The sequence below is a fragment of the Pongo abelii genome, chromosome 2 (assembly GCF_028885655.2).
Source record: "Pongo abelii isolate AG06213 chromosome 2, NHGRI_mPonAbe1-v2.0_pri, whole genome shotgun sequence".
NCBI classification, from domain to species: Eukaryota; Metazoa; Chordata; class Mammalia; order Primates; family Hominidae; genus Pongo; species Pongo abelii.
In genome coordinates this window covers 93,627,057-93,642,043 of record NC_085928.1, presented here as the reverse complement: position 1 = coordinate 93,642,043, position 14,987 = coordinate 93,627,057, and the positions used below count along the sequence as shown (strand labels likewise).

At 37.0% G+C, this 14,987-nt stretch overlaps 1 protein-coding gene and 1 pseudogene across 27 annotated transcripts in view; both read right to left on the bottom strand.

The window, feature by feature from the left end:
• The window catches only part of FHIT (fragile histidine triad diadenosine triphosphatase), a 1,506,756-nt gene that overhangs the window by 939,447 nt on the left and 552,322 nt on the right, over window positions 1-14,987 (bottom strand). The gene's annotated exons all lie outside the window — the stretch shown is intronic.
• Window positions 1-14,987, bottom strand: part of LOC129058236 (peptidyl-prolyl cis-trans isomerase A-like) — a 29,182-nt pseudogene extending 14,195 nt beyond the window's left edge.

Below are 14,987 nucleotides of genomic sequence, written 5' to 3'. Positions count from 1 at the left end.
AGCCAATTTCTGAAAACAGTCGCCGCATACATTTTATCTAATTTTATAGTTATTCATGAAATGAGGTCAAGAATGATACCAGTTACTTCGCTGTCGCTTGAAAACTAAAATGCTTTAGTATCTCTCTCCACTACCAACATCAACACTTGAACTTTACAAATGATCCTATTTATTCTACCACCTGCTACTAAATGACGAAAAATAATTATCAAGTGAGTTGCCGAGGCTTCCTGCTCTTACTTCTCTTACCATGTTCTCAGATATCTGACTTCTAGCTAATGTCTCTGCCCAGGAACAAAAGAGGCCAAAGGAAGGAGAAAGAGGAAGCTCAAGTTCTCCCATATGCTCTCTTTCCAAAAGTTATGAAGAGTAGAAAATAATTTAACAAGGAAGTTTAGAGATTACATGAAAATTGTAATGGGTCTGACTCACCAGCTTCCAATACCGTCATCACAACCAGCCCTTCCTTGGTGGTAATTATGTATTGGTTGCACCTGATACCTAAGCAGTAGTCTGCTCTCTTTTACAATAAATCACATCTGTCTCTATGATAGACTCTGACCTCAGCATACCAACAGCATTCTTTTTTTTAATGACACTGGCTTGCAAATGCATCTGATTTGAAAGAAACTTTCTTTGTACCATTTTTAGGTTCTGTACTTTTGAATAAAGGTGCAATCACAGCAAATCAAATTCTCAGAAGACTACAATAAGTAAACATTAAGCAGTGTTCCTTTTCGAAAGCGGGAGAGAGTATATGTTTAGGAATGTTCAAGGATTAGTCTGGTTCTTTTTTAAGTTTTTATTTATTGATTTTATCTTAACAGCAAAATACAATGCCTGGCTAGAGCCTTTAAATACAGATAAACAATCCAAACAAGCTGCAACTTACGTATATCATTCTTCTAAGGTCACCTCAGAAAAGAGAAGGTAGCTCCCAACTTGTCCCAAGCTAAATACATTTAAGAGAAGCAAATGGGAATAGCAGCTAAAGTTGAGGGACATGGCAATTCAAGGCATCAGATGCTCCCTTTCAGGTTGCTGAGATGTTTCCAAATGGTTCCTGTATCTGCATGGCCAAAGTGGTATAATTTGTTTTCTTAGCTTTTTCAATCCCTCTGCATATTAGATCACAATTTTAGCTCAAGTTTATTTTTGTTGTGTGTATTTGACAATCCTTTGGTGGTGTGGAACTTAAATCATCACTTCCCAGAGCAAGAAAACAAAGGCTGACACTTCTGATATAGAAGGCTGCAATCTGGAAAGGATGATGGTTGGAGGGACAGGCGGATGATTGGGACCACCACTAGGTTTATTCTTTATTTGTTCAACATGTTTTCATTAAATTAGGGTACAAAGGTGGACAAGTTAGAAGTAGTCTCTCTCATTATGACGATTACAGTCTACCAGAGGTGAGAATGGAGGACTTAAAAGTAGACAAAAATGCCTAATGTGTCACCTAGAGAACACAACCAAAAATGAGTTACCCAACAACTTCATACAGTTACTACCTGCAGTTAGTATGTACATGCCAGGTAAGATAGGAAGAGGCCTACAGCCTCTCCTGGACAATCTTGAGAGACCAAATAGGTTTTGATCTTGACCATTCCCTGAAAATTCTCATCTATAATCTTCAAATGCAAGAAGGAACCAGGAGGTGCCATCATGTTTCACCACAAGAACCCATTTTTTTAAAATTATTATTTTTTCTTACAGTGAGCATAATTTTTTGTGCTTGTTGTTGTTTTCGAGACAGGGTCTCATTATGTCACCTAGGCTGGGGTGCTGTGGCCCCATCTTGGCTCACTACAACTTCTGCCTCCTGGGTTCAAGGGATCCTCTCACCTGAGCCTCCATAGTAGCTGGGATTACAGGCATGTGGCACCATGCCCAGCTAATTTTTGTATTTTTTTGGTAGAGATGGTGGTTTGCCATGTTGCCCAGGCTGGTCTCCAACTCCTAGGCTCAATTGATCTGCCCGCCTTGGCCTCCCAATGTGTTTGGATTACAGGCGTGAGCCACTGTGCCCAGCCAATTTTTTAATTATGTAAATTAAAGGGGTACAAGTGCAGTTTTGTTATATGGATATACTGCACAGTGGTGAAGTCTGGGCTTTTAATGTAATCAACACCTAAATAGTGTACATTGTACTACCTCACTCCCCTCCCACCCTATCACCATTCTGAGTCTCCCGTGGCTATTATTCTACACTCTATGTCTACATATACACATTATTTAGCTCCCACTTGTGAGGACGTGTGGTATTTCACTGTGTTTCTGAGTTTTTTCACTTAAGATAATGGCCTCCTATTCCACCCACATTGCTGTAAAAGACATGTTTTCATTCATTTTCTGTGGCTGAATAGAATTCTATTATATATACATATATACACACACACATATACATAAATAAAATGTGCTGTATGTATATATGTGTATATGTATATACATGTGGTGTGTGTGTATAGATGTGTATACATATGTATATGTGTATGTGCGTATATATATATACATATGTATACACTTATATACACACACAGAGCACATTTTCTTTATTTAATCATCTTGATTTTTTGGAAGAGTTTCAGTAGGATGAGTATCAGTTCTTCTTTGCACATTTTGTAGAATTTGGCTATGAAGCCATCCAGTCCTGGGCATTTTAGGGGGAAGGTTTTAAAATTATTGATTCAATCTTACTATTCATTATTGGTCTGTTTAAGATTTCTATTTCTTCCTGGTTCAATCTTGGGATGTCATATGTTTCCAAGAATTTGTCAATTTCCTCTACATTATCTAGATTGAGTGTATACTTCTTCATAGTAGTCTCTGATCATCTTTGTATTCTTATGGTATCATTTGTAATGTCTTCTTTTTCATTTCTGACTTTTATTTGGATCTTTTCTTGGTTAGTATAGCCAGAGGCTTATCAATTTTGTTCAACTTTTCAAAAAACCAACTTTTTGTTTAACTTATCCTTGGTATTGTTTTCTTGGTTTTCATTTTCATTTTATTTTTATTTTTAACAACCAATTTATATCATTCAAACAGATAAAACTGCCTTATGCTTGTTTTAACCTTGTTTTCTGGTTATTAAAAGAAGACCTGAACCAGATACAAATTCACCATATTTTCCTTCAAAGACACTTCTCATAAAAGCTATTAATATTCATATTTTGGCATACAAAATCACATTGGCTAGGCTGGTCTCGAACTCCTGACCTCATTATTTGCCTGCCTCGGCCTCCCAAAATGCTGGAATTACAGGGGTAAGCCACCATGCCTGGCCAAAAGCAGATTTTCAAGAGAGAAGAAACAGCCCTCTGTTGGAAGAAGATGCCATCTAGGACTTTCCTAGCTAGAGAGGAGAAGTCAATACCTGGCTTCAAAGCTTCAAAGAACAAGTGATTCTTTTGTTAGCTGCTAACGCAGCTGGTGACTTTAAGTTGAAGCCAATGCTCATTGACCATTCTGAAAATGCTAAGGCCCTTAAGAATGATACTACACCAACTCTTCATGTTCTCTGAAAAGAAACAAGAAAGCCTGGATGACAGTACATCTGTTTATAGTATGGTTTACTGAATATTTTAAGCCCTCTCTTGAGACCTATTGCTCAGAAAAAAAGATTCCTTTCAAAATATTACTGCTCACTGAAAATGTACCTGGTCACCCAAGAGCTCTGATGGAGATGTAAAAGGAAATGAATGTTATTTTCATGCCTGCCAACACAGCATCCATTCTGTGAAGGAGAAATTTTGACTTTCAAGTCTCATTATTTAAGAAATACATTTGTAAGACTATACGTAGTGATTTATCGGATTGATCTGGGCAAAGTAAAATGAAAACCTTCTGGAAAGGATTCACCATTCTGGATGTCATTGAGAACATTCATGATTTATGGGAGGACAACAAAATATTAACATGAAAAGGTGTTTGGGAGAAGTTGATTCCAACTCTCACGGATGACTTTGAGGGGTTCAAGACTTCAGTGGAGGAAGGAGCTAAAGATGTGGAAGAAATAGCAACAACTAGAATCAGAAGTAGAGCTTGAAGATATGATTTGAATTACTGTAATTTCACAATAAAACTTGAATGAGTGAGGAGTTGCTTCTTATGGGTAAGCAAAGAAAATGATTTCTTGAGATAAAATCTACTCCTGAAGATGTTATGAACATTGTTGAAATGACAACAAAACTTTAGAATATTACGTAAACTTAGTTGATAAAGAAAGGTTGGAGAGGATTCACTCATTTTGAAAGGAGTTTTATTGTGGGTAAAATGCTGGCCAACAGTGCTGTATGCAACAGAGAAGTCATTCGTGAAAGCAAGAAGCCACTGATGTTGAAAACTTTACTGTTTTCTTACTTTAAGAAATTGCCACAGCCACCTCTGCCCTCAACAACAACCAGTCTGATCAGTCAGCAGCCATAAATATCAAGGCAAGACCCTCCACCAGCAAAAAGATTATGACTTACTGAAGGCTCAAATGATCACCAGTATTTTTAGCAAAAAAAATTTTTTTTAATTAACTTTTTTTATAATGCTATTGCATACTAGACTACTATATACTGTAAACATAACTTTTATATTCACTGGGAAACAAACAAGTTTGTGTGCCTTGTTTTATTGCAATATTCACTTTATTGTGATGGTCTGGAAGTGAACATGCAATATCTCTGAGATATAGGTATGCCTGCATTTTAAGTCTCAGTGTGACGTTATTGTTCTACTACGGTTATTTTACTGTGTTTTACTTACACTTCAAGAAATTCACTAGGGGGTTGGTTTGACATATAACACATTTTTTCCCATTTAAGTAATGGCAAACTGTCTCAAGGAAATCATTTTTGGGTAAAACATGTGATCAACAGGAATCAATTAGTAACATCAAACAACGGGTGTCTATATTTTTTTCTCAGCATGTTCCTTATCTTTTCTTTGTTTGCTTGTTTGTTTGTTTTCTATTTTACATGTCTCATTTAATCCTGGAAAAATGCTATAAAGTAGCTAGTTGATTCCGTCTTACAGATGAGGGCACTGAGATTCAGAGAGGTCAGTAGCTGGCTTTATTATCTTCTTCCCTGTGGCTGCAATAAAAAATAACCCCAAACTTTTTGGCTCTCACAGCTCTGGGGGCAGAAGCCCAAAATTAAGATGTTTAAGAGCAAAGATCCCTCCAGAGGCTCTAGGAGAGATACCGTTCCTTGCCGCTTTCAGCTTCTGGTAGTTGATGGGACTCTTGTAATAGCATTTAGGGCTCCCAAAATAATCCAGGATGATTTCCTCATCTCAAGATCCTCAATTTAATCATATCTGCAAGGACCATTTTTTTGCAAACAAGGTCACATTCACAAGCTCTAGAAATTTGATATGGATACGTTTGCAGAGCCAATATTCAACTTGGCACACTCACGGAAGGCCACATAGCAGAATATGGTGTCAAGTCCAGATATAGGAGTTCCAGACTCCAGAGTTCATGTTCTATCCACTCCATGTGCGGTTTTCCATCACATTGTGTGACCTGTCGTCTCCATCCCTCCTCACACCTCAGATTCCCTTAGTCTTCCCAACCTCAGAGTGAGGTTAATACTCTGTTCTCTCCGTGCCAGGGTCTCTTCCAAAGAGAGTATTCAAGGGCTGAGCCACCCCTTTACAAATTCCATTGCACATCCATGACTTCCTTTCCAATACCCAGTTTCCTGAGTCTAGTTCACAAACTAGATCACCGATGCAACCTTTCTGGGAGTAAATATTACATCTTTCCCATTCATATTAGTTTCTCAAAAGTGCTCAAGAGCCTGAAGAATGACAGAAGAGAAATGCTAAAGATTGAAGGAGTTCAAAACACAATACTCCAAAATATGTTGCTCTAGTATATTGACTATTTTGAGCTTAAAGACACTTGGAAAAACAGCAGATACAAGAAATATACTCTGAGCTTTCTTCTTTTCCTTAGAAACAGGAGATAAGTTGTCCTCCCTATGCCAGAGGGAAAGTAGCATTCTTATCATCAAGGACAAGAAGTTGATGCTGAGAGAAATCTGAACAAACACACCTTATTAAAGTAACGCTTATCTTCCTAGTTACTTCTCTACCTAATTAACCTCCCTAGCCCAAGCCTGTTGGCTTTGTCACATACTCACAATTTTCTATTCCTTTCCCAATTCAGTACACAGGTGTTCAACTTTTAACTCTGTCTTGGGTTTCATTTCCTTAAGAGGGCTCTTGTGCTCACATAAAACTTGAATGAATTAAATTTGTATGCTTTTCTCCTGCTGATCTGTCTTATGTCAATTCAATCCTCAGGCCCAGCTAAAAAACCCTAAGAGAGAAAATTTGGCCTCCCCTACAATGTCATCCTCTTTCTTTTTCCTGGACATTCTATCTGCTGGTACTTAAGATATTAAAATGGACAGGAGAAAGAAAGCAACCATGTTATGTCTTCTGGATTGTCCTGGTACACTCAGTTTGAAGGTTACTCGAAGCCAGCTTGCTTTCTGTCAAGAGATTGCTTGATCTGGAGCCATATAGAAAATGGTGACATCTCCACCTCGTGACATATGGGCCAGTAAGGGGTTGCAAAGTTCCATTCTGCACACTTCTCTTCATTCTAAGAACGAGTATTCCTTCCATTTAAACACATATTACCAGGAATTCAATCCAACTTCTCTTTTTACAGTCTACCTAGAATTACTATTATACTATTTACATACAATATGGAAACCTCACACATGTATAGATCTATTTACAAACTCCCTCTAAATTCAAGTTGTCATTGAAATTACATCTACCTGTATTATAAATCCCATAAAAATGATGCTATAGTTTTTACTTAAACAAACGTACATATTCTTAAAACATTAGGAGGAAAAAATGGATTTTTATATTTATCTTACTATTTATGATTTCTTTCTTTATTTCTACATAAAGATTTGAGTTTTCATCTATTTTTTCTTGTCATCCCAAAGAACAAAGCATTTTTTACAGTGTAAGTTGGTCTGCTGGCAATAAATATTCTGTTTTTGTTTATCTGAATGCAACTTCATTTTGACTCCGTTCCTGAAGTATGAGTATCTTTGGATATGGACTTCTGGATTGGATAGTCGCATCTCCTTTCAGCACATTGAAGATATTGTTTCATTGTCTTCTTGCTTTCATAGTTTTTGAAGGTAGGTTGGCAGTATTTAGCAGTGCAATTTCATGTATATGCTGTGTTGTTTTTCTCCGGCTATTTTCAAGATAGTGTCTTGGGTTTTCAGCAATTTGATTACAATGTACCTCAGCATCTTGAACATGTACATTTATCTCTCACCAATTTTGGGAATCTCTGATCTTCATAGAGAAAATCTATATTGATATTATCAAATTCACTGACTGCTTTGGTCTGCCTGTGTATGTATATTCCAAAGGTCAGCCAGAGATTTGAGCAGAATTTACACCAAAAATTTGTAATGCTCCTTTTCTGGCCCTCTTTTTAATGACATTCCTCCCTCACTTTCCAGTAGCTGGGGTTGCTCCAAACTCTGTCCTCTGGTTCATAAGGCCAGAAAGACTGAGCTTCCTACAGGAGTTTCAGCCACTCTGTGTGGCCCTACCTGTGGCTTGACCTCAGGATAATAGTCATAAGAAATTTAACCTATACTACTTCCAGGTGTCTTCAACCCCCTTCCAGAATCTTGCTGCCTTTGTTCATTCTTCAGCTCCCTCAGAGAGTTTTGTTGTTGCTGTTGTTTGTGTTTTGTGAGGGTTTACAGACTACACGGGAAGCAGAAATTGTTCTTTGGGATTTAACTTTTACAAAAATCACAAGCACTCATCTCATTTGTGGCAGTAAAAGTAATATTTACAACGTTAACATTAAACAACATACCTTGCTACAGGTTTCCAGTAGATATCTTGTATTATGCTGTGTAAGCTCCTCCTATTTCTAGCTCATTAAATAAATATTATTTGCTTGTTGGTCTTATTTAACAGAAAAAAAAGGAGTCTCTATTTATTAATTCATTAGTTTTATTTTCTACAGATTGATTTTGTTACTCTCCTTTAATAATGAAAGTTCTCAGAGCTATTAATTTTCTGCTAAATACAGCTTTAGCCATTTAAAATATTGATACATAGAGTTCTTACTCTCCTAACAGTTTATTATATAGTTTCCCTGCCTATTTGAATCTGGAGTTTTTAGAAAAAAATTTGGTTTTTGTTATCATTATTTCTCTTTTCCAAGCTACTGATTTTTGCATTTAAACTTTTGCTATTAATGTCTAGTTCTATTTCAGTGTAGGCAGAGCATGGAGCCTGTTAACACTTTATATTTCATAATTTAATATATTTTCTTTGAGATATAACATATGATCAATTTTTTTCTAAATGCTTCATGGCTCCTTAAAAAAGTGTATTGCTTATTTCTAGAGAACAAAATTCAATAAATATTTATTAAATCAGCTTTGTTAGATTATTAAAATACTCTATCAATTCTGTGTTTATTTGACCCATGAAAGATCAATAGAAGTGTATTAAAGTGTCACACAACAATTCTACTTCCATCAATTTTTCCTTGTATTTCTAACAGCCTTTGTTTCATGTATTTTGAGGCTGTTACCATGTCAATAAAAATTCAGAACTGCCTTATCTTCATTGTGAAGTCTATCTTAAAGAAAATATAACCTTCTTGATTGCATTTAATATTTTTATAGCCTTTGATTCTATTTCATCTAAATATTGCCAAGATTACTTTTTTTTTATTTCACTTCTGCCTAATAAATCTTGTCCATTCTGTTGTTCTTTCTTTTTTAATCTAATGAGTTACTTTGTTTTAGGTATGTTTCTTCTCAGTACCCTACAGTTAGATTTTGCTTTTTAGCTGAAATATACAGTGGTTGTATTTTAATAGACTAATTTAATAAACATTTTACAATGAGATTCAGCTTTACACAATGCTTTCACATTTATATTTGCTCTTTTCAACATATCAGGTGCAGGGGAAATGTCATTCCTATGTTATGCATAAGGAAATTCAAAGCCAGATAGGTTAGATGCATTTCCCAAGGTCATTCAAGTAATATATGGCAGTGGCAAGACTTAACCAAAGGATGATAATACTAAGAAAATGGCTTTTTACAAACATATAATATCCCCTTGCTGAACATCAATATTCAGATAGACTATTTGGTCAAATTATGGTTTTTTTTGTTTTTTTTTTTAAGATAGAGTTTCGCTCTTACTGCCCCGGCTGGAATGCAATGGCGCAATCTCAGCTCACTGCACCCTCCACCTCCTGGGTTCAAGTGATTCTCCCGCCTCAGCCTCTTGAGTAGCTGGGATTGCAGGCACTCACCACAAGGCCAGGCTAATTTTTGTATTTTTAGTAGAGATGGGGTTTCTCCATATTGGCCAGGCTGGTCTCAAACTCCTGGCCCCAGGTGATCCACCCACCTCAGCCTCCCAAAGTGCTGGGATTACAGGTGTAAGCCCCTGTGTCTGGCCATGGTCAAATTATCTAATTTTTATTCCACTGGGGGACTTTACACTATTTATTTTTATTGCATAAATGATATGTTTGTAACACTGTAATCTTATTTCATGCTTTGTGTAGTTTATGCTTTACTGTTTTTTCTTTGTTTTATATACTATTGGCCCTCCTTGTCTGTGGGTTCCACATCTGTGGATTCAAGCAACCATGGATTGAAAATGCTCAGTGATATGGTTTGGCTCTGTGTCCCCACCCAAATCTCATCTTGTAGCTCCCATAATTCCCTTGTGTTGTGGGAGGGACTTGGCGGAAGATAATTGAATCATTGGGGCGGGTCTTTCCCATGCTGTTCTCTTGATAGTGAATAAGTTTCACAAGATCTGATGGTTTTAAAAACAGGAGTTTCCCTGCACAAGCTCTCTCTTTTTGCCTGCTCCCATCCACATAATATGTGACTTGCTCCTCCTTGCCTTTCACCTTCTGCCATGATTGTGAGGCATCCCCAGCCACGTGGAACTGTAACTCCAATAAACCTCTTTGTTTGTAAATTGCCCAGTCTCAGGTATGTCTTTATCAGCAGCAGTAAAAAGGACTAATACACTCAGGAAAAAAAAAATGGCATCTATACTGAATATGTACAGACATTTTATTATCATTATTCCCTAAACAATACAACTATTTATATAGCATTTACACTGCATTAGGTATTATAAGTAGTCTAGAGATAATTTAAAGTAGTCTGTAGGTTACATGCAAATATTATGCCATTTTATTCCAGGGACTTGAGCAGCCACAAATTTTGGTATCTGGAAGCAATCCTTCACAGATACCAAGGGACAACAGTACTTGGTGATTTAGATCAGGCTGCACATTCTTTTCTCTCTCCATTGGTTTGGAAGTCATGCATCCTACTTTTGTTTCTAATAGTGGCACCTGGTACATCAAAAAGAATATTAATATTTGTTGAATGAATACATTTTAAAACTTTCAAATATTTAGAATATTTGAGTCTACCCCTAGAAAAATGAGAATTTGTCACAAATTTATTTCTGGACCTTGTAAATATGATCCTGGGTTTCTTATTGCTTAGTGTTAAATATTAAGGTATTAAATATTTAATGCTTATTAAAGCATTATTTTGTGTGACATATTTTCTCTTTCAAAAGCATAGTTTTACATTTGCATTCAGTATTATAATTAAAGTTACAATCACTTAAATCTCACTTTTTGTTAACTTGGTTTAATTATTAACAATCAGCCACTTCTCTGTTACTGAATTCTTTTGTTGTTGTTGTGGTTGTTGTTTAATTTTTATTTCATAATCATAAACTTAACTCTGCAATCCAGCTAGGCATGGAAGGGAACAAGGAAAACATGGAACCCAAAGGGAACTGCAGTGAGGGCACAAAGATTCTAGGATACTGCGAGCAAATGGGGTGGAGGGGTGCTCCCCTGAGCAACAGAAGAAATGGTCTGGTGGTTAAGAGAAAACACAAGTCAAACTTACTAGAGCTGTCCACAGTCAGCAATGGTGATCTTCTTGCTGGTCTTGCCATTCCTGGACCCAAAGTGCTCCATGGCCTCCACAATATTCATGCCTTCTTTCATCTTGCCAAAGACCACTTGCTTGCCATCCAACCACTTGGTCTTGGCAGGGCACATGAAAAACTGGGAACCATTTGTGTTGGGTCCAGCATTTGCCATGGACAGGATGCCAGGACCTGTATGCTTCAGGATGAAGTTCTCCTCATCAAATTTCTCCCTGTAGATGAACTTGTCACGAGTGCCATATGGCATGTGAAGTCACCACCCTGACATACAAACCTTGGAATAATTCTGTGAAAGCAGTAACCCTCATAACCAAATCCTTTTTCTCCAGTGCTCAGAGCATGAAAGTTTTCTGCTGTCTTTGGAAGCTTGTCTGCAAACAGCTCGAAGGAGACGCAGCCCAAGGGCTCACTATTGACAGCAATGTTGAAGAACACAGTGGGGTTGAACATAGCTGGTAATACGGGGCTCCCAGTGGCAGCAGCATCTGTGAAGTCTCTGTTACTGAATTCTTAACTTCAATTTCTCTCTCAGTTACCTGGGCAGTGTTTCCTAAATGTTAGTATGTATAAGAATCTCCTAGAGAGACTGTTTATGCACAGCTTGCTACAGTTCATCCAGAGTCCTAACTGTTCTAAGCAAATTTTGTAGATTTTATAGCAATATTTTGTACCATATAGTGTGGCCGAAAAAAAATCTGATTTTTTGCTCCTTTATAAAGCTAACTGTTTTGTTTGCCTACGTGTGTGAAGGATTTTTTTTACTTTATTCTTTAAAAAATTACCAAGTTGAAATGATATAAAACCCTTTTCATTAATGTTGCCTGGAGTATGGAAAGTCCCTTCAATTTTTGTTTTTTGGTATTGGGTTTGTTTTTTGTTTCTTCGTTGTGCTCCGAAGAGCTTTTATTAATCTTTCACTACTATTTGTGTTCTAATTGCTTCTGCCTCAAGAACATCTGTGATTCTTACTTTGGTTCTGGGTGTTCAAGTCTATGATGTCTATTTTCTATATTTTTAATCCTCTCTTTTGTTATTTTAATTTTTATTGCACCTGTTCATTTCAACAGAAATTATCAATTTTTTCCCCCTTTTGATTTTTTCTTCTTCTTCTTTTTTTTTTCTTGAGACAGGGTCTCTGTCATCCAGGCTGGAGTGCAATGGCACAGCCACAGCTCACGGCAGCCTCCACCTCCCCAGGCTCAGGTGATCTACCCACCTCAGCCTCCCAAGTAGCTGGGACTGCAGGTGTGTGCTACCACACCTGGCTAATTTTTGCATTTTTTGAAGTGACAGGTTTACATGTTGCCCAGGCTGGTCTCAAACTCCTGGGCTTGAGCAATCTGCCTGCATTGTCTCCCAAAGTGCTGAGATTATAGGCTTGAGGTACCACACCTGGCCGTGAGTTTTTTTTAAACAGTGATTTATTTTCAGCTTCCAACACAGACTTCAATTGTGTTATGACATTCTGGTCTCTTTACAATATTTTCTTGACTAATCCATCTCCTTTTCCAAATAATCCTACTTTTTATAATCTAAACTTATTCTCTCACTTCACTTTCTGTTTCCTGATGCTGTTGAGGATGACAAATTTCTAAAAATCCCTTCAGATTTCTGCAACATATCATCTTAGGAGGTCAACATTTACTCTGAGTCTCTGAGATACTGTTCCCTTTTCCTTGTCCATAATGATTTCTTTTTATTTTAGTTTATCATGAAAGAGACAGTGTTTGCCAAGAAAGAGATGAAGATTGTCTTTATGGGTCACTTAAACATAAATCTCTTACAGCTAAATGATATATTGGTTTACAAAACTTATATCCTAATTTCCATCCTCTAGCAGGTTTTCCACCTAGCATACCTGTTGGGATTGGCATAGACTCTTCTTGTATCACTACCTGCATCTGTGTTATGAAAAACAACAATCCCCGAGGCCCTCGTAGTTTCAGCATAGATATGATGCTTTAACTGTGACAGATCCTGACAAATATATTTCCAAAAATACTACTGCCCTATTTAGTAAGCAGGACAATGGCCTTCCAAAGGTGTCTACATCCTACTCCCTAAAATCGGTGAATGTGTTAGATTACATGGCAAAGGAAAATTAAGGTAGCAGATGGAATTAAGGTTGCTAATCGTCTGACCTTAAAACAGGGAGATTATCCTCCAGTACCGGGGTGGGACCAATGTAATCACGAGGGTCATTAAATCTCAAAAACAGAAGTAGAAGAGTCAGAGCAATGCAATAGGAAAAAGAGTTGACCTGCCATTGCTGACGTTGAAGATGAAAGGGGGCCACAAGCTAAGGAATGCAGGCAGCTTCTGGAAGGTAGGAAGGACAAGGAAACACATTTTCCCTTAGAGACCTCAGAAAAGAATTCAGCCTGACTAACATCTTAGCCCACTAATATCCATCCATTTCAGACTTCTGATCTCCCAAACTGTAAAATAATAAATCTATGTCATTTTGAACCTCAAAGTTTGTGTTAATTTATTACAGCAGCCACAGAAAACTAATATATGACCATTTATTTGAGTAACCACTATTTGCATTCTTCACATGCATATGCAAAAGATGTCTTCATTAAAAATAATGCTTCACAAAAGTACTTACATGTATAGTAATTCTTGTTCACTTTTCTGATTAGCGTTTGCATGTTTCTGAAGCAGGGGAAAGATAGCAGCCAAATGATTAAAGGTCTTCCCTCTGTTTGGCCACAGCAAAAGGGAATCACCTGTTGAAATTGTTCATTCTAGCTCCACCAAACATCTCATTAGTAGAATTCTCTACAGGAATCAAGACTAGCTTGACTATAAAAACAAATTTTTAGTGGCAGTGACTTCTTTTTGGCATATATCTTCTTGAATATTTTTATAGAAAGTTGAACCAGTTATAATAGAGGCTACTACTCCAATATGAATTTAATTTCATTCATTCTTCAATCCCTTCTTGGATAAGGTGCTGATCCACCTAACTCACTCCCTCATGAGTGAATGCAAACTTAAGAAATTATACCTTCATAACATGGGCATATTTTTCTAACTGTAAAAATGTTTTCTTTAAATAGGCATAACTACATCCTGTCTATTTTAATTTCATATAGCACTAATTTTCCTTGGGGAAGGAGTAAAAGATAATATTTTTTAAAGTTTCTCTCTATCTAGATAGGATGCTAGTAAAAGCAAGATTTCTATATGTTCTGATATGACCAAGTAGATATTTCTCTACTCACCGGTCTCTGAAAATCCCTGTGTTTACCCAAGATTTAACTCAAGAGGCTAAAGTCGTGGGTAAATATTAAGAGGGAATTGACAAAGGCATATTAAGTCTAAGGAGTAGACTATACTTTTCTAAAATAAACACATAATTACAGAGTTAACACAGCAGCACCTTCTGCCTTGTCAGTGCTGAAGGCCCCATGGCAGCCAGTACTCTTCACTTGATCTCGTCCTGCAAACTTTCTGTACAGCAGATAAAGGCCCAAAGTACACTATAGTTTAGTGAATAGCATAAACTCATTCATCTGTAAGTACTAGATATTACAACATCAGGCTTCTCACTGGTCCTACTATAAAAATAATTTTATGCTTGCACATTGGACACAATTGTTCTGGTGGCATAGCTCTTTAGCTAAACCAGCACTGAATAGAAAGAGGCATCCTCTATTAGTCTGCAACAGAACCCAGCATTTCCACCATTGCAAACATCAAACTGGATGAAAACTTTTTATCCCCAGCAGGATTAAGTCAAAACATAGATTGACCTAGGAGAAGAAGCATTAGCCCTTGTCAAATAAGTATAATTACTTGATGACATTGGTTAGTAAAGCTGCAAAGAATACTGAGGAAATTAAACCAGCTAATTTGGGAAAGACTAGAAAGGCAATATGAACACCATAAAAACATGGATAAGGAACAATAAGATGCTGACCTTTACTGTTTTCTCTGTGCATGATCCTGCCTGGCAGAGCTAT